Consider the following 22,391-nt stretch of genomic DNA (forward strand, 5'->3'; position numbering starts at 1 on the left):
CTAGGGAGGTGTTGATTTGCTCCTAATATTTATGTGGAGGGAAGTGCATCCCCTGAGGTATCTCAGGGATTTCTTGATTTGCAGCCACATGTTCTACCACTGAGCAATAGACCCTTGAGATGAATCTTTCCATCTCCCATGACTCGGAGGTGGAAGCCTTTGTCTTCCCTTCCCCTCTTTTAGAGGTTTAGGTGCCATCAATGGTAATGGAAAAACAAAAAAGCTTATGCTTTTACCACACCAAACTTGGAATGTTGCTCGCCCTCGAGCAAAAGAAGAAGGAATAGAAGAAGCAGAAGATATGGAGGAGATGGAGGGATGTGTGTATGGATGTGAGTGGTGGATGGAAAACAGAAGGGATGGTCATGAATGGAAAGATAGAGGGTGAGGTGAGTGGGGATCCTGTGGGGTCCACAGATCTTGAGGTGTCAAGGCATTTACATCCCTGCACCAATTTAGGCATGCAAAATGCCCTTGCACACAACTCTGGGCGTTCAGCGCCAGGTTGGTGCCCATTTTGGGTGTTCAACGCCCATTTGTTGCCATTTCTGGCGTTGAACGCCAGAACCATGCTTGTTTTGGGCGTTCAGCGCCAGGATGTTGCCCATTTTGGGCGTTTAGCGCCAGAACCATGCTCTGTTTTGGCGTTGAACGCCAGGCAGATGCTTCCTCCAGGGTGTGATTTTTCTTCTGCTGTTTTTGATTCTGTTTCCAATTTTTTTGTTTATTTTGTGACTCCACATGATCATGAACCTATAAAGACATATAACTAAGAGAAATATAGTTAGATAAATAAAAATTGGGTTGCCTCCCAACAAGCGCTTCTTTAATGTCAATAGCTTGACAGTGGGCTCTCATGGAGCCTCACAGATGTTCAGAGCATTGTTGAGACTCCCCAACACCAAACTTAGAGTTTGACTGTGGGGGCTTTGTTTGACTCTGCTTTGAGAAAGCTTTTTATGCTTCCTCTCCATGGATACAGAGAGAGATCCTTGAGTTGTAAACACAAGGTTATCCTCATTCAATTGAAGGATTAATTCTCCTCTGTCCACATCAATCACAGCTCTTGCTGTGGCTAGGAAAGGTCTTCCAAGGATGATGGATTCATCCTCTTCCTTTCCAGTATCCAGGACTATGAAATCAGCAGGGATGTAAAGGCCTTCAACCTTTACTACCTTCAACCTTTACTAACACGTCCTCTACTTGTCCATAAGCCTGTTTTCTTGAATTGTCTGCCATCTCTAATGAGATTTTAGCAACTTGCACCCCATAGATTCCCAGTTTCTCTATTACAGAGAGGGGCATGAGGTTTATTCCTGAACCAAGATCACACAGAGCCTTAAAGATCATGTTGCCTATGGTACAAGGTATTATGAACTTTCCAGGATCCTGTCTCTTCTAAGGCAATGTCAGTTGATCCAGATCACTTAGTTCATTGATGAACAAGGGAGGTTCATCTTCCCATGTTTCAATACCAAATAATTTGGCATTCAGCTTCATGATTGCACCAAGGAACTTGGCAGTTTGCTCTTCAGTAACATCCTCATTCTCTTCAGAAGAGGAATACTCATCAGAGCTCATGAAGGGCATAAGGAGGTTCAATGGAATCTCTATGGTCTCTAGATGAGCCTCAGAGTCCTTTGGTTCCTCAGAGAGAAGCTCCTTATTGATCACTGGACGTCCCAGGAGGTCTTCCTCCTTGGGATTCACGTCCTCCTCTCCCTCATTGGGTTCAGCCATTTTGGTTATGTCAATGGCCTTGCACTCTCCTTTTGGATTCTCTTCTGTATTGCTTGGGAGAGTACTAGGAGGGATTTCAGTGATCCTTTTACTCAGCTGGCCCACTTGTGCTTCCAAATTTCTAATGGAAGACCTTGTTTCATTCATGAAACTCACAGTGGCCTTAGATAGATCAGAGACTACGTTTGCTAAGTTAGATGAATTCTGCTCAGAATTCTCTGTCTGTTGCTGAGGGGATGATGGAAAAGGCTTGCTATTGCTAAACCTGTTTCTTCCACCATTATTAAAGCCTTGTTGAGGCTTTTGATCCTTCCATGAGAAATTTGGATGATTTCTCCATGATGAATTATAGGTGTTTTCATAAGGTTCACCCATGTAATTTACCTCTGCTATTGCAGGGTTTTCAGGATCATAAGCTTCTTCTTCAGAAGATGCCTCTTGAGTACTGTTGGATGCAGCTTGCATTCCATTCAGACTCTAAGAAATCATATTGACTTGCTGAGTCAATATTTTGTTCTGAGCCAATATGGCATTCAGAGTATCAACTTCAAGAACTCCCTTCTTCATAGGCGTCCCATTACTCACAGGATTCCTCTCAGAAGTGTACATGAACTGGTTATTAGCAACCATGTCAATGAGTTCTTGAGCTTCTGCAGGCGTTTTCTTTAGGTGAATGGATCCACCTGCAGAGGTATCCAATGACATCTTTGATAGCTCAGATAAACCATCATAGAATATATCCAGGATGGTCCATTCTGAAAGCATGTCAGTAGGACACTTTTTGGTCAGTCCTTTGTATCTCTCCCAGGCTTCATAGAGGGATTCACCTTCTTTCTATTTGAAGGTTTGAACATCCACTCTAAGCTTGCTCAGCTTTTGAGGAGGAAAGAACTTGGCTAAGAAAGCCGTGACCAGCTTATCCCAAGAGTTCAGGCTATCTTTAGGTTGAGAGTCCAACCATATTCTAGCTTTGTCTCTTACAGCAAAAGGGAAAAGCATGAGCCTGTAGACTTCAGGATCTACTCCATTAGTCTTAACAGTATCACATATCTGCAAGAATTCAGTTAAGAACTGAAAAGGATCTTCAGATGGAAGTCCATGAAACTTGCAGTTCTGCTGCATCAGAGAAACTAATTGAGGTTTTAGCTCAAAGTTGTTTGCTCCAATGGCAGGAATGGAGATGCTTCTTCCATGTAAATTGGAATTAGGTGCAATAAAGTCACCAAGCATCCTCCTTGCATTATTATTATTTTCGGCTGCCATCTCCTCTTCCTGTTCGAAAATTTCTGAAAGGTTATCTCTGGATTGTTGTAATTTAGCTTCTCTTAATTTTCTCTTCAGAGTCCTTTCAGGTTCTGGATCTGCTTCAAAAAGAATGTTCTTGTCCTTGCTCCTGCTCATATGACAAAGAAGAGGGCACAGAAAAATAATAATAATAGAGATCCTTTATACCACAGTATAGGGATCCCTTTGTGAGTGGAAGAAAAGAGGGAGACAAAGAATGTAATGTAATGGAAGAAACACAACTGTGAGGAGAGCAGAGATGTGAGATGAGGAGATGTTAGTAGATGAATAAATAAATAGAACAAGATGGGAGAGGGAGAATTTTCGAAAATAATTTTTGAAAAAGGGTTAGTGATTTTTGAAAATAGTTTTTGAAAAAGGTTAGTAATTTTTCGAAAATAAAAAATAATTAGTTAATTAAAAAGAAATTTTTGAAAAAGGGGGAAGATATTTTCGAAAATTAGAGAGAGAGAGTTAGTTAGGTAGTTTTGAAAAAGATAAGAAACAAACAAAAAGTTAGTTAGTTAGTTGAAACAAATTTTGAAAATCAATTTTGAAAAGATAGGGAGTTAGGAAGTTAGAAAAGATATTTTGAAATCATATTTTTGAAAAAGATGAGATAAGAAGATATTTTTGAAAAGATATGATTGAAATTAGTTTTTGAAAAAGATTTGATTTTTAAAATCTCAATTAATGACTTGATTCACAAGAAATCAAAAGATATGATTCTAGAACTTAAAGTTTGAATCTTTCTTAACAAGTAAGTAACAAACTTGAAATTTTTGAATCAAAATATTAATTGGTGATGTTATTTTCGAAAATTTGATATAAAAATAAGAAAAATATTTTTGAAATTTTCGAAAATAACTAAGAAATTTGAAAAAGATTTGATTTTTTGAAAAAGATTTTGAAAAAGGTGAGATTTTTAAATTGAAAATTTTGATTTGACTCATGAAAATAACTAGATTTTTTTTTTAAAAAATTTTGAAAAAGTCAAATCTCATTTTTGAATTTATGAGAGAGAAAAAAGGGAAAGATATTTTTTTATTTTTGAATTTTTATGATGAGAGAGAAAAACATGAAAATGATTCAATGCATGAGATTTTTAGATCAAAACATGTGATGCATGCAAGAATGCTATGAATGTCAAGATGAACACCAAGAACACTATGAAGATCAAGATGAACATCAAGAACTTATTTTTGAAAAATTTTTAATGCAAAGGAAACATGCAAGACACCAAACTTAGAATTCTTTAATGCTTAGGCACTAAGAATTCAAGAATGCATATGAAAAATAAGAAAAGACACAAAACATGCAAATGCAAAGATCAAACAAGAAGACTTACCAAGAACAACTTGAAGATCATGAAGAACACTATGAATTCATGAGAATTTTTGAAAAATGCAAGATGCACATGCAATTGACACCAAACTTATAACATGACTCAAGACTCAAACAAGAAACACAAAATATTTTTTATTTTTATGATTTTATGATTTTTTTGTATTTTTATTTTAAAATTTTCGAAAATCATTTTGAAAAAAAAAAGAAAAATAAGGATTCCAAAATTTTTAATATGAATTCCAAGAATCTTATGCTCTTTTAGTCTAAAGCTCCAATCAAAGGGTCAGGCATGGCATAATAGCCAGCCAAGCTTTAGCATGCAGCAGGTAGATCATGAACAGCAGCAGGTGGATTAGCACCAACTAGCTTGCTCTTGATAACGAATTGGAAGCCTCAGTCTAAAGGAATTTAGACATGGCTTTACAGCCAGCCAGGCTCCACATGCTTCATGAAACACCAGAATTCATTCTTAAAAATTTTGGATAAAATTATAAAATTTTTGAAAACATTTTTATTTTAAAATAATTTTTTTTTCGAAAACAAAGGAAAAATTTTTGAAAGATTTTTGAAAAGAAAACGAAAAGAAAGTTACCCAATCTGAGCAACAAGATGAACCGTCAGTTGTCCAAACTCGAACAATCCCCAGCAACGGCGCCAAAAACTTGGTACGCGGAATCGTGATTACACTTTAATTATGTGAAATTCATTGCTCTTTCTTTCCCTGGAAATGGCGCCAAAAACATGATGCCAAGACCATGGTTCACAACTCCGTGTAACTGACCAGCAAGTGCACTGGGTCGTCCAAGTAATACCTTACGTGAGTAAGGGTCGAATCCCACGGAGATTGTCGGTATGAAGCAAGCTATGGTCACCTTGCAAATCTCAGTTAGGCAGATATAAATTGATAATGGTGTTTTCGAATAATAAATAATAGAATAGGGATAGAGGTACTTATGTAAATCATTGGTGAGAATTTCAGATAAGCGAATGGAGATGCTTTTCGTTCCTCTGAACCTCTGCTTTCCTGCTATCTTCATCCAGTCAGTCTTGCTCCTTTCCATGGCTGGCTTTATGTGATACATCACCATTGTCAATGGCTACTTTCGGTCATCTCTCGGGAAAATGATCCAATGCCCTGTCACGGCACGGCTAATCGTCTGGAGGCATCACCCTTGTCAATGGCTTCATCTTATCCTCTCAGTGAAAATGATCAACGCACCCTGTCACGGCACGGCTATTCATCTGTCGGTTCTCGATCATGCTGGAATAAGATTTACTATCCTTTTGCATCTGTCACTAACCCCCTGCAATCGCGAGTTAGGAGCTCGTCACAGTCATTCATTCATTGAATCCTACTCGGAATACCACAGACAAGGTTTAGACTTTCTGGATTCTCTTGAATGCCGCCATCATTCTAGCTTACGCCACGAAGATTCTGGTTAGGAGATCTAAGAGATACTCATTCAATCTAATGTAGAACGGAAGTGGTTGTCAGGCACGCATTCATAGGGAATGATGATGATTGTCACGTTCATCACATTCAGGTTGAAGAGCGAATGAATATCTTAGAAGCGAAATAAGATGAATTGAATAGAAAACAGTAGTACTTTGCATTAATCTTTGAGGAACAGCAGAGCTCCACACCTTAATCTATGGGGTGTAGAAACTCTACCGTTGAAAATACATAAGTGAAGGGTCCAGGCATGGCCGAACGGCCAGCCCCTCTGATCTAAGAACCAGGCGTCCAAAGATGTCAAATACAATAGTGAAATGTCCTATTTATAATAAACTAGCTACTAGGGTTTACAAGAGTAAGTAATTGATGCATAAATCCACTTCCGGGGCCCACTTGGTGTGTGCTTGAGCTGAGCTTTGAGTGTTTCACATGTAGAGGTCCTTCTTGGAGTTGAACGCCAGCTTTTGTGCCAGTTTGGGCGTTCAACTCTGGTTTTGGATCCTTTTCTGGCGCTGGACGCCAGAATTGGGCAGAGAGCTGGCGTTGAACGCCAGTTTACGTCGTCTATTCTTGGCCAAAGTATTGACTATTATATATTGCTGGAAAGCCCTGGATGTCTACTGTCCAACACAATTGGAAGCGCGCCATTTCGAGTTCTGTAGCTCCAGAAAATTCACTTTGAATGCAGGGAGGTCAGAATCCAACAGCATCAGCAGTCCTTCTTCAACCTCTGAATCTGATTTCTGCTCAAGTCCCTCAATTTCAGCCAGAAAATACCTGAAATCACAGAAAAATATACAAACTCATAGTAAAGTCCAGAAATGTGAATTTAACATAAAAACTAATGAAAACATCCCTAAAAGTAACTAGATCCTACTAAAAACATACTAAAAACAATGTCAAAAAGCGTATAAATTATCCGCTCATCAGACACTCATGAAGGAAACACTAATCGAGGACGTGGCGATTACCTTGGACCAATGGGACAGAATTTTAAAGGAAATGGACACACTCTTCAGCATCTTTGAGGTCAATGGGATTTCAGAAGAAACGACAATGCTCAGTTCCACATGGCAAAGGAAAATGGTCGATGCTATACCTGTGGATTTCCAGGGCACCTTGCTAAGGACTGTCATTGAGGGAGGAACCAAGATGTGGGTAGGAGTCAACAACCAGCTCGAGATTTCACTATGAATGTAGAAGAGGCGATGGAATCGGATCTGCTGTAAGAGGTAAGCACATAAAGTTGATGTGATATGTTATTAGGATCCAGTTGCCTTAGTTTTATCCTATGGAAGGTTGTCGTAAGTTTGGTCGGACCTAGAGAATTGTTAGAGGGACCGATGGAGAAGGGGGTTTTGATGCATGTAGCTGAGTAATCCGGATTCTTAAATGATGATAAATCAAAGTGGACATACTGGAATGGTTACTGGGCATGACTAGAAATCGTGTCGACCCCCTGTATGGGTGATGGGTGCGGTTCAGCACTAGTGGCAACGGAAGTACCGACTGACGCTTTTACGGTTTATAACTATGATTTTGCGGTTTTAAGGTTTAGAATGATTTTCAAATCTGGTTCGGAACTTTGGTTTAAATAAATTGGTTTTGAAACTAAGTCAAAATTCTTAGTTTGAATAATATGGTTTACAGAAAAAGTGAGTTCCGAGATTTTCTTAATTTCTGAATTTGGTTTGACATTTGACTTATCAAAAAGGGATTCAAATTGAAAAGTTATGATTTAAGGATTTTAATGAATTTAAGAAAATCATGATTTAAACTAATTGATTTACGAAGAAATAATTTTTGAATCTTTTGAAAAAGCTTTGATATTGAAAAGGTTTAGATTGAACTTATTTTGAAGCTTTTGAAAAATATTACAAAAGCGGTATTTGATTTAAAGGAAAAATCTCTATTCGAGGTAGTGGAGTGAGTCGGACTCTTAGTGACAAATAATCAGAGTGACGCAGCGGAAGGCGAGAGAGAACATTGACACGGTAGGACGCTTCGAGGAAGATATATTGCGTGATTCAAATTTTCGAGGGCGAAAATTTTTTTTAGGAGGGGAGAATGTAAGAACCAGTTAAATCGCTTTAGTAAAAATAATAATTTTTACGTGCCCGGAATAGATTCAAATTTAGTAGTTTTAATTTGAAAATTTAAAGGCGAAATTTGGTTTCAATGAATTTTACTAAGTTGGAAAATGTATCTTTTTCTAAAAGTTTTCGTAAAAAATGCGTACTAGCGCTCAAGCTGGCAATACCGGCTCTAGTCTATCCAGTACTGCGTATTTTGGAAAATAAGATTTTGAAAGTTGATTTATTGTTTTGAAAGGATAAAAAATAATTTAGAATCGAAAACCGGGCGCTAATCTTAAAGGTTTTGGCCCAAAGTGGGCCAAACGGACCAAAAACACTTAGCGAGTTGGACCAGGCCCAAGTGGGCCCAAGTCCGACATATATATGCCCTAACTAATGAGCTTTGAGCTTATTTTCCAGCCCAGAGAGAGAGAGAGAGAGAGAGAGAGAGAGAGAGAGAGAGAGAGAGAGAGAGAGAGAGAGAGAGAGAGAGAGAGAGAGAGGTGCGGTTTGAGAGAAGAGAGGAGAAGAGGTGATGTTACTATTCATCATCACCTTCCGGGAGCGATAACTTGAGCTACGAAACTCCGATTGACAAGCCGTTTGCAGCCACGCGAAGCTCTTGTTGAGCTCTTCATTTCTATAAGAAAATCTGGTAAGAACTCGAAGCTCATACTCCAGTTCCCTGCCCTAGTTTCTATGTATTTTTTGTTATGGTTTTTGAGTAGATTTTGTGGTTTTGGTTGTTTAGGTGATCTCTAGTAGCGGGTAATTGTTGGGAATTGCCCCAATCCTCTTTGTACAAGGTAAAGTTGCTTATAAACCCTTGTGGTGTTATATGTTGTGGTTTCTAGATTTTGATTTTGGTGATATATGTCTTGTTAGTTTGAGCTTTGGTGCTTTCTGGAGTTGTCTTGGCTTTTGATGGTTTCGTGCGTGGAGGATAATCGACCAAGGTATGGTTTCGATTTTCTTTATATAATATGTAATGTTTTTGGACACTTAGGCTAGTTGACCTTAAGATAGGGTTGAATGTTTGGGTGTATGTTTAATTGTATGTAAAATTGATGTTTGATGATAAGTTGTATGGAGGTGGATGAAGAATGTTGTGATTTATTTGTTGTTGATGAGGGATTGATGATATTGATGATGTTGGTTGAGGTTGATGAGCGTGTATGTTGAATGTGGTAATATGAATGTTGATAATGATTGCTGATATTGAGGTTAATTGATGAGGAGTATGAATGTTGATTTTGATGACTATTGATGGAGGATGTGAGTTTTATGAGGATAATGTGATGAATAAATATTTAGATGGATTTGGTTAATGTTGATATTGTTTAGTGATGGTTATTGAAATGGATGAGAATTTGTAGTGGTTGTTGATGTTGTTGTTGGTTGATGATGATTATGGGTGTTTATGATGGTTTTGGATGCTGATGATTAAGGGTTTTGATGGTGCTGAATGGTGTATTTGAGATATTATAGATGGTTGAGTTGGGAGAGGAATGGTATGGACTTTTATGTTGTTTTGGTATTGTTTGGGTTGTGACTAGTTTGGTTTTGGATTGGGAGTTTTAGTAAAATTGTGGTTGAGCCTTTTGGTAAAAACAGATTTTCTGTGAACTTTGATGGGTTATAACTTGAGCCTTAACTTTCAAAATTTGTTGAAATTTACTTTAAATTAAAGTTCATTGAAAAATCTTTAAATGGATATAAAGTTTGTAGGAAATGGATTTTTGTAGAGGAAGTTATGATCATTCAAAGTTTTGGTATCAAAATCTAAATTCTCTGCATGCTGCAGAATTTGTGATTTCTGGTTTGTTTGCGCACGCACAGCCTTGCGCACACACACACCCCTATGAGTTTTTGAACCTGTGCGCATACACAGCCTTGTGCGTACGCACACACAAGAAAAGGCTTGCTGTTGAGAGCACTAGCACGACCTGTGCGCGCACACAACTAACGAAGTTTGGCAACCTGTGCGCACGCATGGGAGGTGCACTCTGTTGAGGGCGTTCGCACGGCTTGTACGGATGAACAGAGTTAAAATTTTACTACCTGTGCGTATGCACACATTTTGAAAATCTTCCTGGGCATACGCACTCACACCCTTGTAAGTACGCACATACCCTGTTTTTCAATTAAAATATTGTTTTTAAATGTTTCACCTTCCCAACAAGCTTGCAAACTTCTGTGACACCTATTTAAGACTTTTTGGCTTGTTTTTGAATGCAAAACATAGAGAAGGTCTTGAGTGGAATTATCTGGGTATTACCTTGAAAATTTAAAGAACAGAGGTTTAGGTTTCTTGTGTATTGAGGATGAGTTTGGATGAGAGAGAAGGAAGAGTAGTGAACTTGGTGAATTTCTGACAACGAATTGAGAAACTAATGAACTAATAAGTTTGAAATGGAAATTATGAATTGATGATGGTTGTGATGAATGGAGGACTCAAAAGGGAATGAGGATTTTGATGAATGTTGAGAGTGTGCCAGGCACTATATCATTGGGTTAAGTGTGGTGGTAATTCAAAGAGGAATGATGATCTTCTTGAATGTTGAGAGTGTACCAGACACTATATCCTTGGGTTAAGTATGATAGTGTGCAGGGTATTTTGTCCCTGGGATTGAATAATGATTGATAATCTTTTCTGCTGCAAAAGTGTGCCAGGTACTATATCCTTGGGTTACGCATGTGAGTGTGCCCGGCACTATATACGTGGGTGAATAGAGTGTGCACGGCACTATATCCGTGGGTCAATAGAGTGTGCCCGAAACTATATCCGTGAGCGTGGCAGAAAAGCTACATCTGAAAGGATGTGTCGGATTGGCATATATAGACCGACAAGTGATATCACGAGCCAATAAGACAGGCATTCATCATATGCATCTCTTATGTGCTTGTTTGCTTTGATTACTTAAGTTTTCTTAATTGTGTAATATGCCTACTTGCTTCTTGAATTACTTGTTATATATGATTACTACCTGTGTTTTACTTGCTTGCATTATCTGTGATTGTCTGGTGCTGAGGAGGTTAGGTAGGCGGTGGCGATGGGATCGCACAGAGGTTAGGTTGGCGAAGGCTGTAGGATACAGCGGTGTGATTAGTATTAGTTAGAAATTCCCTAAGTTTAGATAACCCTGTTTACCGTTTATGGTTTAAGTTATTTATTTTGTTAAGGCTTGGATATTCTATATCGATGTGAAGTTCTAGGATTGCCTTCGGCGTCCCGGAACCTTATATCTTACATTATTGGGAACTGTTACCATACTGAGAACCAAATTCTGTTGTTGTTTTTTAGATGCAGGTCGCGACCCATCTCGGTGAGTTGCTTGACGGTGACAGAGCGGAGGATCTTTATCATGTTTTTGGAGTCCTTTGATTTATTTTTATTAGTACTCTTACTTTTGTATTTATTTTGCCTTAGAGGCTTACTTTGAGAAAGATACTGTATAAGGTGTTTTACTTTCAAACCTCTGTATGTCTGTATTTAATTAGTCGGCCTAAACTCCGCAGGCTTAGACTAGTGTCTTATGATTATTATACTCTTATATAACTACATATATCTTGCTATCTCACATAGTGGATCTTGTCTTTTATGCTTGTAGCTTCGTGTGAACGTTCGCGCTTTGTAATTTCGTATTTGAGCTTATTTTCTCCACCGGGCTTCTAGAATTATTACTCCTTCTATATATATATATAAGTCATAGATTTGTCGTAACCTTTCATTAACCTTTACTTTACGGCATGAGGTAAGGCTTAGGGTAATTAGGGTGTTACATTTAGTGGTATCAGAGCGGTTCGTCCTCGTGAGCCTGAGGGATGGACCGATTGTGCTTCATTGTATACTCTATGTCTTTTTCTTTCATACTAGTTAGGTTATCTGTTTGATATATGCATAGCATGCTTGTTTGTGAGTGCCGTTTAGGGATAATTGAAACACTAGGATTTTGATATTCAGACTAATCACCTTGATATAGATTGATTGGTGTAGACAGGAACCCTAATGGCCACTCACGGACGAGGTCGTACGCGTTCACGAGGAGAGAATAGGAATGATATCACCATCATCGTTAATCATAGTCATCATCCCACGTCACATCTTATTAAATCTCAAATCATGTCATCAATAATATCACCATCATCATTAATCATAGTCATCATCCCACATCACTATAATCAACTGAAAATCATCACCATACCTTAATCATACTCCATCACTATTCTCTCTCTCTCTCAAGCCAATTACCATTAATCACAGCTCAACTCCGAGCATAACCTCTAGACTTACTTTCTTATTCCCAAACCCTCGAATTTATATATAAATTGTTGTTTTAAAGTCTTTGACTAATTAATCAAAACTCCCTTTGTTTTTAGAAATCAAATGAGTTTGAAATAACATGTTCACAGAATCATAAGAATCCACTTTTCTTTAATAATCTATAAAAGCATTCGAAACTCATCTCTTTTGTTAAAGTTACTCAAATAAAAAATCATTTTCAAAACCATAACCAACACTCTTTCAAATTCTTGGGAAAATTTCGACAGTACCTCCCCTAAAAACTGGAGTTTGCCACCCGTCACGGGTTCCCTCAAACCAATCTCAGTACAACATTAGCATTTCAATTTAATGGTTTTCAAATTCATCTTTCAAAACCAATCATTATAAATCTCAATCTAAATCCAAGGTCACCATGACCAAATATCATAGTACTCCTCTCAAACACGGCGACTTGCACTCACTCATCATCTAAATCCAATTACGCATCAACGATCATTTCCTCATCCATTTCAGAACCATCAAAGCTCATAGTCACAATTTATCCCAATTATCTAGAATCATTATCTGCATTAGTTCACTAACCCTTTAAGTACTCAAAGCATAAAGCATTTCTAATTATACCCTACTATTCCTTATTATTACCATACTATGTTAACACTCCAGCAAGCTTCCGATGCGTCACTCTGATTATTAACCACCAAGAATCTAACATGAATCCATGTCATATTCCCCTATTGAATCATAAAACCTAGGCCCACTTCTAAGCTTTCTCAACCTGACAGAAATAATGCTTACGCTCATCGTGAGACTCAATCGCATCCTCTTAAAAATCCTTGATCTATATACTCACATTACCTAATCGTTTAAAACCTATAATATCCGCTGCCTAACAATTTGTCATCCTCTAATTTTTACACAAGTGCTCAATTTTCAAAAACTTTCATTCCCATTCAAATCCAACTATTCCAATGTCAATTACAAGCCCCTTCTGCCCCAAATCATTAGATTCCAATCAACTCAAACCTAATAAAACAAATCGTTCAAGTAACTATCCACCTCCAACTGTTCCACTCATCAATCCAAAATCAACACCATTCTCATCTATACTCCTGCCAAGATTCCTATCACAGTGTTTTCTCACCGGTTCGTTCTTGGGAATTCTTCTTTCTGATTACTTCATTCATGTCCATGAGACACACTTCGGGTCTTGTCCACACTAGACAAGCGATATTGAGGTGATCAGACTCAATATCTCAAGTTAAGTGCTTCAAATTACCAAAAGTACACTCATGAACTTCATGCTAGATGTATCAACTAGATACCCTAACTAGCACAGGCACAAACTCCGAGTATGCACTGAAGCATAAGCAGTTCCATCCCTCAGGCTCACGAGGACGAACTGCTCAGATACCATAATGTAACACCCTAATATTCAAATCCTTATGCTCGAGTCATAAGTCAATGATAATAAGGTGGTACGACTCTCAAGATGGATTTTTAATACATAGTTTATAAGTATAATTGAAAGGAGTATTAATCGAGAAGCCTGAAAATGAGTAAAAATAAAATTTTCCGAAATCATAACACCTCTCGTATCGACAACAAAAAGATAAAGCGTGGATTCGAAAACGATATACAGGTAAAGACATTAAGGAGAATAAGAGAAGGACGTTATATAGATATATAACATAAGTAAATAGCCACTAGTCGCGACTTGCGAAGTTTAGGCCGGCTAGGGTACAGTATGAAAGTAGTTGACAGCAGTATCTCCTAATCTCTACCAAAAGAAACATAAGAGCCTTTATAGACAAGTTCAAAGAGTTCAATACATAATGTAAGCTTTTCAAAATAAAGGTGGAGAGATCCTAAACAAAATATAAAGTAGAGAATATAAAGATCTTCGCCATCTCTCAGATGAACCACAACTCACTTCTGAGCACCTGGATCTGTATATGAAAAATAAGAGATATATACGGAATGAGAATCCCCGATCCATGGGTTCCTAGTACGGTAAAAGTGCCAAATAAATACAATGCATTGTGATAAAAACTCACTAAGCATCCTAAACTTCCTTTCACCAAATATTCATCATATATTCTCGCTAATCCCTAAATAGGCAACTGTCATAAGAGAATTGCTAAATCTGATTCATATTCCTCATGCTTTCAAACTTTCTAACTCTCCGACAATTCACAATCAGAATTATAAACAAAACCATCCCAGCCATTCTGTCTCAGCAATTCTATATCATTACCTCATATTCTCACCTGGAGTAAGTGAAATCACTTCACTGCCTCTACCCAGGGAGCTCAAATGATCTCATTCTCTACCTGGAGCAAGTGAAATCACTTCACTGCGTCTACCCAGGGAGCTCAATTACCTCATTCAATAATCATCATCATTATTCAATTACATCATCAACTCATCTCATCAAGAACAGCCATCAGCATCAACCGACACCAGCATGAGGGACCACTCAGTTGTACAAACACAAGCAATACAGGCAAGTAATACACAATAAGGTACAAGTAAAACAAGTAGCACATAATCAGGTAGCATAGCATATATGATATAGCAATCCAAAACAAATAGGCAAACCCAATCAATTCAAACATATGCAAATGATGTATGCCTGTCCTATGGCTGATGTGATATCATCTGTCGGTTATATAGCCAACTCGACCCGTCCTGGTAGCTAACCATTGGACTGTCCCCCTGTCGCGCATCCCCTACTCGAGTAATTCTCAAACATAAACATATGTAACACCCTCACTGGTGTTTATCCACGGGGGCGAGCTCGTCCGGAAATTTCACAGTGTCCGGCCACACTTACGACATGGGGTCAATAGAATTTCGGATCTCAACCTGGAGCAAGTGAAGCCGACCCACTGCATCTACCCAAGGAAATCCGAAACTCAGATAATTTCACAAATCTCAAATCAACCTCGACTAGCAGCAAGTGGGGGCTAACCACTGCATCTACCCCAGGAGTTGTAAACCAAACCCAGAGCAAGTGGAATCAATGCCACTACATCTACCCAGGCAGGTTTATCTCACCACATCCTGGAGCAAGTGGATCAATGCCACTGCATCTACCCAGGCAGGTATATCTCACCACGTCTCAAAGCAAGTGGAATCACTCCACTGCATCTACCCAGTCAGGTGTTTAAAAGCTCAACCTGTAGCGAGTAGAATCACCACTACTGCCGCTACTACCCAGGTGTCACAATCTCTGACCTGGAACAAATGAGACGAACCACAACCCTTGCTACTACCCAGGCATCATAATCCCTGACCTGGAGCAAGTGGGACGAACCACAACCCTTGCTACTACCCAAGCATCTCAAACATACATTCATTCAAAACTCCTTTATTAAACTCATTTATCATAATCCTCCTTCTCCATCTCATACCCGAAGCAAGTGGACAACGCCATTGCCTACTATCCTGGGTCACACATCACATTCAACATTTCCCATCAATATTCATTTACCACATCTAATCATTAATCATATACATATACATACTCAGCCATAATTCAATTCTTATCACAGCCATTCGGCTCATACTATATATTGCACTTCTACCATCATCTTCAACAACTCATACAATCATCATTACTCATCATTCATCATTTATTTTCACTTTACTTCATCCACAAGTTATCACATATCCTATCTTTTTTTCATTACTAGACATATTATAAAAATTTGGGACTTAAAGGATGAAGATGGAGGTTTAGAAGTCTGAAATTCGGCTTTAAGAACTCAACAATCAATTTTTTTTGCTGAAAACAGGATCACGCGTGCGCGTAGCCCATGCACATGTGTGGGAAGTAGATAGGTAGCACGATGCGTGCGCGTTAGTCACGCATACGCGTGGGTGCGTTTTGTGCTCCTCGCACAAAACCAGCACAGTACCAGCGCAATTCTCTGGATTTTCTACTGGGCACTTGCACCAATACAGCGACGCGTACACGTCGGCCAGGCGCACGCGTGAGAGAGTAAAAATTGTGAGTGACGCGTGCGCGTCGGCCATGTGTGCGCGTCGGAGTACGTTTTCTTAAAAATTTTACTATGTCTGAAAAAGCTGCAGAATTTTATTTTGAAACCTCAAACTTTCGCCACACATAACTTTTTCAAAAAAATTCCTTTTTCAACCATTTCTGAACCATTCGAAAGATCTTTGAATAAACTTTCATAAAAATCTAATTTTGAAGAATTCCTTACTCTAAGGACCGAGTTACGAACAACCGAAGTTGGTCAAAAATTAGTTTTCACCCAAAAATAGAAATCACCAATTTTTCCAATGTTCACAAGCCAAATTCATTTCCACTCATCCAAATGATCACAACCCAACCACATTCATATAATTACACTCAACCAAAACTAAACCTACCCGATCTATACAATTTCACCCAAAACTATCAAATTTCACACCTCAATTCCTCAAACATTATTATTCAATAACCAAACCAATTATTCACACATTCAATATCTAAAATACATCCAATCTCTTATATCATCACACAATGCACACATCAACTTACCTTCCTTACCTCTTCCCGGCCTCCGGCCCAAGATTCATGGGCTCCGGCCCAAATTTACAACTTTAAATGCATATTCCACAAACCAATAATCATTATCCAATTCATCAAATTCTCAACACACCAAACATACAAATTCATACAATTCTCAACCCAATCATTAATTAACATTACATATCAACTATGCATATTAGTACCAACCATTTACACAATCCAAACTTAACCCTAGGGGCATCTAGCCTAGAAATTCTCATTACACCACACGGTACTTAAATGAAATTTAAATCGTACCTCTTGTAGTAAAAAAAGTTGAGCTTCTTCTTGGAAGTCTCCACCAACCCTTAGCTCTAAGCCTCACCAAAGCTCCACAAGCAACACCAACCTCCCAATTGTGCACCAAAATCAACCAATACTCTAACATAACCAATTTCACACTCACAATCAACCTAGGATTCATGAAAATAATAAATCACAAGTATTTGAGCACTTTTTACTTTAGCCCATATGAAATAGCGATAGAATCCATTTATAATCCATGTTAGAATATCTCTAAACAACCAAAATCACAAGATTTTAACACTAACTACTCAAAAATGCGTAACAGTGGAGAATTTCAAAAACTGGGCAGAGGTAAAAGGAATACTCACCACAATAACTAGATATAATCGAAGAGGATGAGAAGAGCAATGCGTGACCATAAACGGCTCGTCAATCGGAGTTCCGGATCAAAAGTTATGGTGATTTGAAGTTTGATGGAGTTAGGATCTTCTCTCTTCTTCCTCTCCTCTCCATTTCAGCGCCCCCTCTCTCATTCTCTAGGGTCAATGAGCTGAAATACTCATAACTAATATTTATATATGTTGGGTTTGGTCCACTTGGGTCCGGTTCACTTGTTTTAGTCCGTTGGCCCAATTTCGGGCCAAAACCTTTAAGATTAGAGCTTTAAATCGTATTTTAAGTATTTCTAGCCTCCCAAATTATAAATTCTTATTTCTTAAAATTATTCACTTCTAATTAATTTTCTCAACCACAGTACCAGACAGACCGCAACCGATACTGCAGGTCAAATTTTCAGTGCACATATTTTTATTCAAAAAACTATGTTTTCCAACTCAGAAAATTTTACTGAGTCCAAATATCATATTTAAATTATCATATTTCGATTGCTAAATTTTCTAACCATATTTGCTCCTATTTAATTTATTATTAATTAATTACGATTTGACCGGATTTTACAAATAGCCAATACACAAATTCAAGGAATTAACTAGGGTTAGTGATCCTTACCATATATGTGCTTCAATTAAGCCAAAACCTGCCAATTTCTCAAGTCAATTTGATCCTAAAACATCAAATTAACCAAAATCTCAATACCCCAAAACCTCAACATTTTTTAACTGAAGAAGAGAGAATAGGAGCTGGGAATATGATTTTCTCACCTTGAAAGGTATCGGACTTTGTAGAGCTCATCACTGCGGACGCGTGGCCATAAATGGTGTGGCGATCGGAGCTCCGAATTGAAAGTTATGGCAAATTGAAATCAAAGCAAGGGTTTAGGGTTCTTATTTGCTCCCCCATACCCCCATTTCAGCGTGATTCACTGTTCTTGAAGGGAGGAGTAGCTGAAAGCATGGTTTTATATAAGGTGGAGTTAGTGGGTTTGGGCCTTGGGCCTTGGGCCTTGGGCCCAATACGGGTTCGGTTCGGCCCGTTTGGTCCAATCTTAGGCCAAATTCTTTGAAATTAGTGTCGAAATTCTTTTTTTAATTTTCTCTATCATATTAAACCATAAAAATTACATTTCTAATTATCTTGATTAATAATTAATTTATTGGCTAATTATTTACTAATTACTCAGATTTTACATACAATACTCTGATATGTTGCATTATATATATACTCTTTGAACCAGTGCACTTGCTCTTAAGAAACTTAAAACTATTTAACAGACTCATAATTATTTTTCTAACAGATTTTTGACCATTTTCTTTATTACCCTTGACACATAATATGTCACTTAAAGAAATTTAGTGATTAGAAAATGTTAGACAACCAAATCTTTTTTTTTTAACCATGTTTAATAAAGTTAGAATTTATGTACGCTTATTTTTTCTTCGCACCTTCTTCTTTTTTCTCCTCTTCTTTCATTGTCATCATCATTATCACCTCCTCTTCCTCCACCACTTCCTCCTCCTCCTCTTCCTCTTCCACCACCACTACCCCTACCTCCATCATCATCCTCCTCCTCCTCTTTTTTCTTCTTTTTCTTCAACATCGTCGTCGTCGTCGTCATCTTCTTTTTTCTTCAACATCATTGTCGTCGTCTTCTTCTTTCAAAAAAAAATAATAATAAGAAAAAGTTGTAGGTTCTATTTTATGTATCACGTTTAAAAAATTTCGATGTCAAAATTAAAAAATATTTATGTCACAGTAAAAAAATTTTGGTATTATTTTTTTTATATTTTTTTGAAAAAATTTCTCCTTCTTATTATTTTCATAGTTTTTCTTATTTTCACGCTCTCATAATTCTTATAATTTCATCGTCTAAGAAGAATAAAAAAATCAAACAAAAAAAAATTAGACAACTTTTTATTTCTTTTTTTATTTATCTTTTTTGACAATAAATACAAAAATTTCTATATGAATAAGAAAAAAGAAAAAGAAGAAACAAACAAAAAAGAAAGACACTGCACCATCAAATTCAAAATCTTAAAAAATTTCAGTATCAAAATTTAAAAAAAAATAATTTACATCACAGTTAACAAATTTTTGATATTATTTTTCATATAAAAAAATATATAATTTCACATTGAGCGATTTTTATTTATTTTGTTCCATCAAATTAAATTAAACTGATAGAAATATTTTGATGTGTAATAAAATCCTTATCAATTTATATGTCGCTTTTGCATTTTAATATTTTTTTTGTATTTTCTCTTTTTATCTTTATATTAACAAAATTAAATAATTATATCATAATTTAATGAGTAAATAATCAAATTACATTTTCAAACTAGTCTTTAACATTCATCCTTGTTCAAGGTGATTTGGAAACCAACATAATTGACGTTAGTAAATATGAAAATCAATTTAATTTTGCAAAAATTTAAAAACCAATTTAAACAAGTGGAATTCGGAAAAATAATTTAACCATTTACTCATAAATAAATTGTCGAGATAAAAATATTATAACAAATAATTATATAATTAATATTTTATTTACAATATAAAGCTTTTTTTCTTTTTTATAATTAATATTCAAAATCAAGTCCTTTTCAACGAATCAAACTCATTTCCAAAACTTTAAAAAAATAATTCAACAACCGTTCGTTTGACAAAATCAAATAATAATCCAATCAAACAAACAATCATATTCATCCAAAACAGCCAAACAATACATAAGACTTAATTATACAATCAATAAAAAATGTATTTCTCACATCAATATCCATTTATAACAATTTCAAATTATAAAATTGAGTTTTTGGAAAAACACCCCTACCTCAAAAAGTCGAACTCATAAACTAACGCGTTAAAGAAGACCTTTTCTCACGGCTCGCAATCAGCAACAACCGCAACCTCAGCGCCTAACCACTTTCGCAACAACCACAGCAACATAAAAGCGACATGTAACAACCAGAACTCGACCCTACGTTACCAAACTTCAGAGTCTTTAACCAAACATAACAGAACATTGATTCTCAAGGATTTCCAAACGAGAACGCTTACCGCAACTAAGAAAGAACGGCCGAGCTGAACAGTAGTGATTCTAAGTAGAGGCGGCAGCAGCGGGATGGTGGCGTACGACAGAAAACTTGCGTTAACCATATTCCTAGCACAAACAACCTTAGAAACACTTTCACGCTAACAACTAATTAACGGACAAGGAAGATCTGAAGCAAGGTTAGAGCTTACCAAGCTAAGACAGAGGCTTCAACGGTGGTTTCTGGCGGAAAAAGCTCGGCCAGGGCGGCGCAGCTTCCAGCAGCAGGGCGGTGACGATGCCCAAATGCACGGGTTTGGATTTTCACAATAAAAGTAGAATTTGTCCATTGCAAGTATAGTCCAAACCAACAATTGAACATCAATTAAATAATAAAGTCAACACAAATTAACCGAGAGTATTTAGCTCCCGGGTCATCTTCCCTAGGAGTTGCAATTAAGTGTACAATTATTTGCTATGAGGGAGAGCATGGGGAATTTGGGGATGAAAGCAATAGAGCAAGCAAGAAATATAAATAGCAAGGAATTGAAACAAGCATGCAAGGAATTGAAAAGAAATCAATTAAAGGACACTTGGCAAGAATTGGGGAATTTAGGATTCCTATCCTAGTTGTGGACCACAAACATGGCAATTGTGTGGAATCAATCCAAATCAATCAATCCTCCTTGAGAATTAGTCAAAAAGCCATAATTGATCTCAATCCATAAGTCCTAGTCAACTCACTAATTACTTAGTGAAAGACTAGCGTCAATGGAAACCAAATCAATTAACTAATCTCACACAATGCGTAATGGACATCCACAACTCAATTCCACCCAAACACCTAATTTCTCAACCAAGAGTGTGAAAACTAAACATGCAATAAATTAAACATCAAAGCAATTAAATGAACATGAAAGGAATTAAAAGTCAATGCAATAAAAGTCAAAGCAATTAAATGCAAGGAAAGGAAACTTCAAATGCAAGAAACCTCTTGGCAAGTAATTGAAGGCTAAGGCTACCTATCCTAGTCATTGACTACAAACACATGATGATTATGAAGAGTTAATCCTACTTAGTCAACCTTACATCGAAGATAAGTCAAATAGGCATAGTTGATTTCAATCCCTAAGTCCTATGTCAACACTAAGGGGTCACATAGAGTCAAGGGAGACCAAATCTACTAACTACTCTAATATATCAAACAAGAATGGACATCAATGACTCAAGGATCACCAAAGTCAACAATTTCAAGCCAAGAGTGAAGAAAAACTATGTGAAAACTAAGCCAAGCATTTTATCAAACACTTGGTGTGCATGAAAATAATATAATATTAAAATGCATTAAAATAAATTCTAAAGCTACCAAAGCAAGAAAATAACAATAACAACTAAAGAAAGCAATAAATGACATGGAAACATAAATTTGCATTAATTGAAAGTAAAATGTAACAAGAGTGTCATAAAACATAAATTGACAAAATAAAGGAAATAACAAGAGAAATGAAGAAGAACAAGAAGCAATAACAATAAATGACAAAGAAAAGTAAATAGAAACAAGAATTAAAAGTAGAAATTACAAGAAATTAAACTAAAGAACCCTAATTCTAGAGAGAGGGGGAGCTTCTCTCTCTAGAAACTAAGAGAAAACATTATAAAAACTAAACCTAATTGCCCCCCCCCCCCAATTCATCCTTCTTCAATTTGGCCTTAAATAGCTTTAAAAAATGAGTTGGATTGGGTTTTGGAGGCCCAAAAATCGCTGCCAGCGAGTTGCAATTAATGAGGTCACGTGCAAGGACCTGTGCGGACACACAGATGTGTGCGTCCGCACACATGCTGAATCCTGACTTGTGCGTACGCACACGTAGACTTATATCCACTATAGCAAATTGCATATCATTTTGAAGCCCCGGACGTTAGCTTTCCAATGCCATTGGAACCGCCTCATTTGG

The 22,391-nt window shown here is 37.1% G+C and overlaps 1 non-coding gene across 1 annotated transcript; it reads left to right on the forward strand.

Annotated features, from left to right (window-relative positions):
- Positions 1 to 2,499: 2,499 nt before the first annotated feature.
- On the forward strand, positions 2,500 to 2,607 carry LOC112745143 (small nucleolar RNA R71). Its single transcript, XR_003173087.1, has one exon. It is a non-coding gene; the product is annotated as a small nucleolar RNA R71 (small nucleolar RNA).
- The last annotated feature ends 19,784 nt before the right edge of the window (positions 2,608 to 22,391 follow it).

Source organism: Arachis hypogaea, chromosome 14, assembly GCF_003086295.3.
Source record: "Arachis hypogaea cultivar Tifrunner chromosome 14, arahy.Tifrunner.gnm2.J5K5, whole genome shotgun sequence".
NCBI lineage: Eukaryota > Viridiplantae > Streptophyta > Magnoliopsida > Fabales > Fabaceae > Arachis > Arachis hypogaea.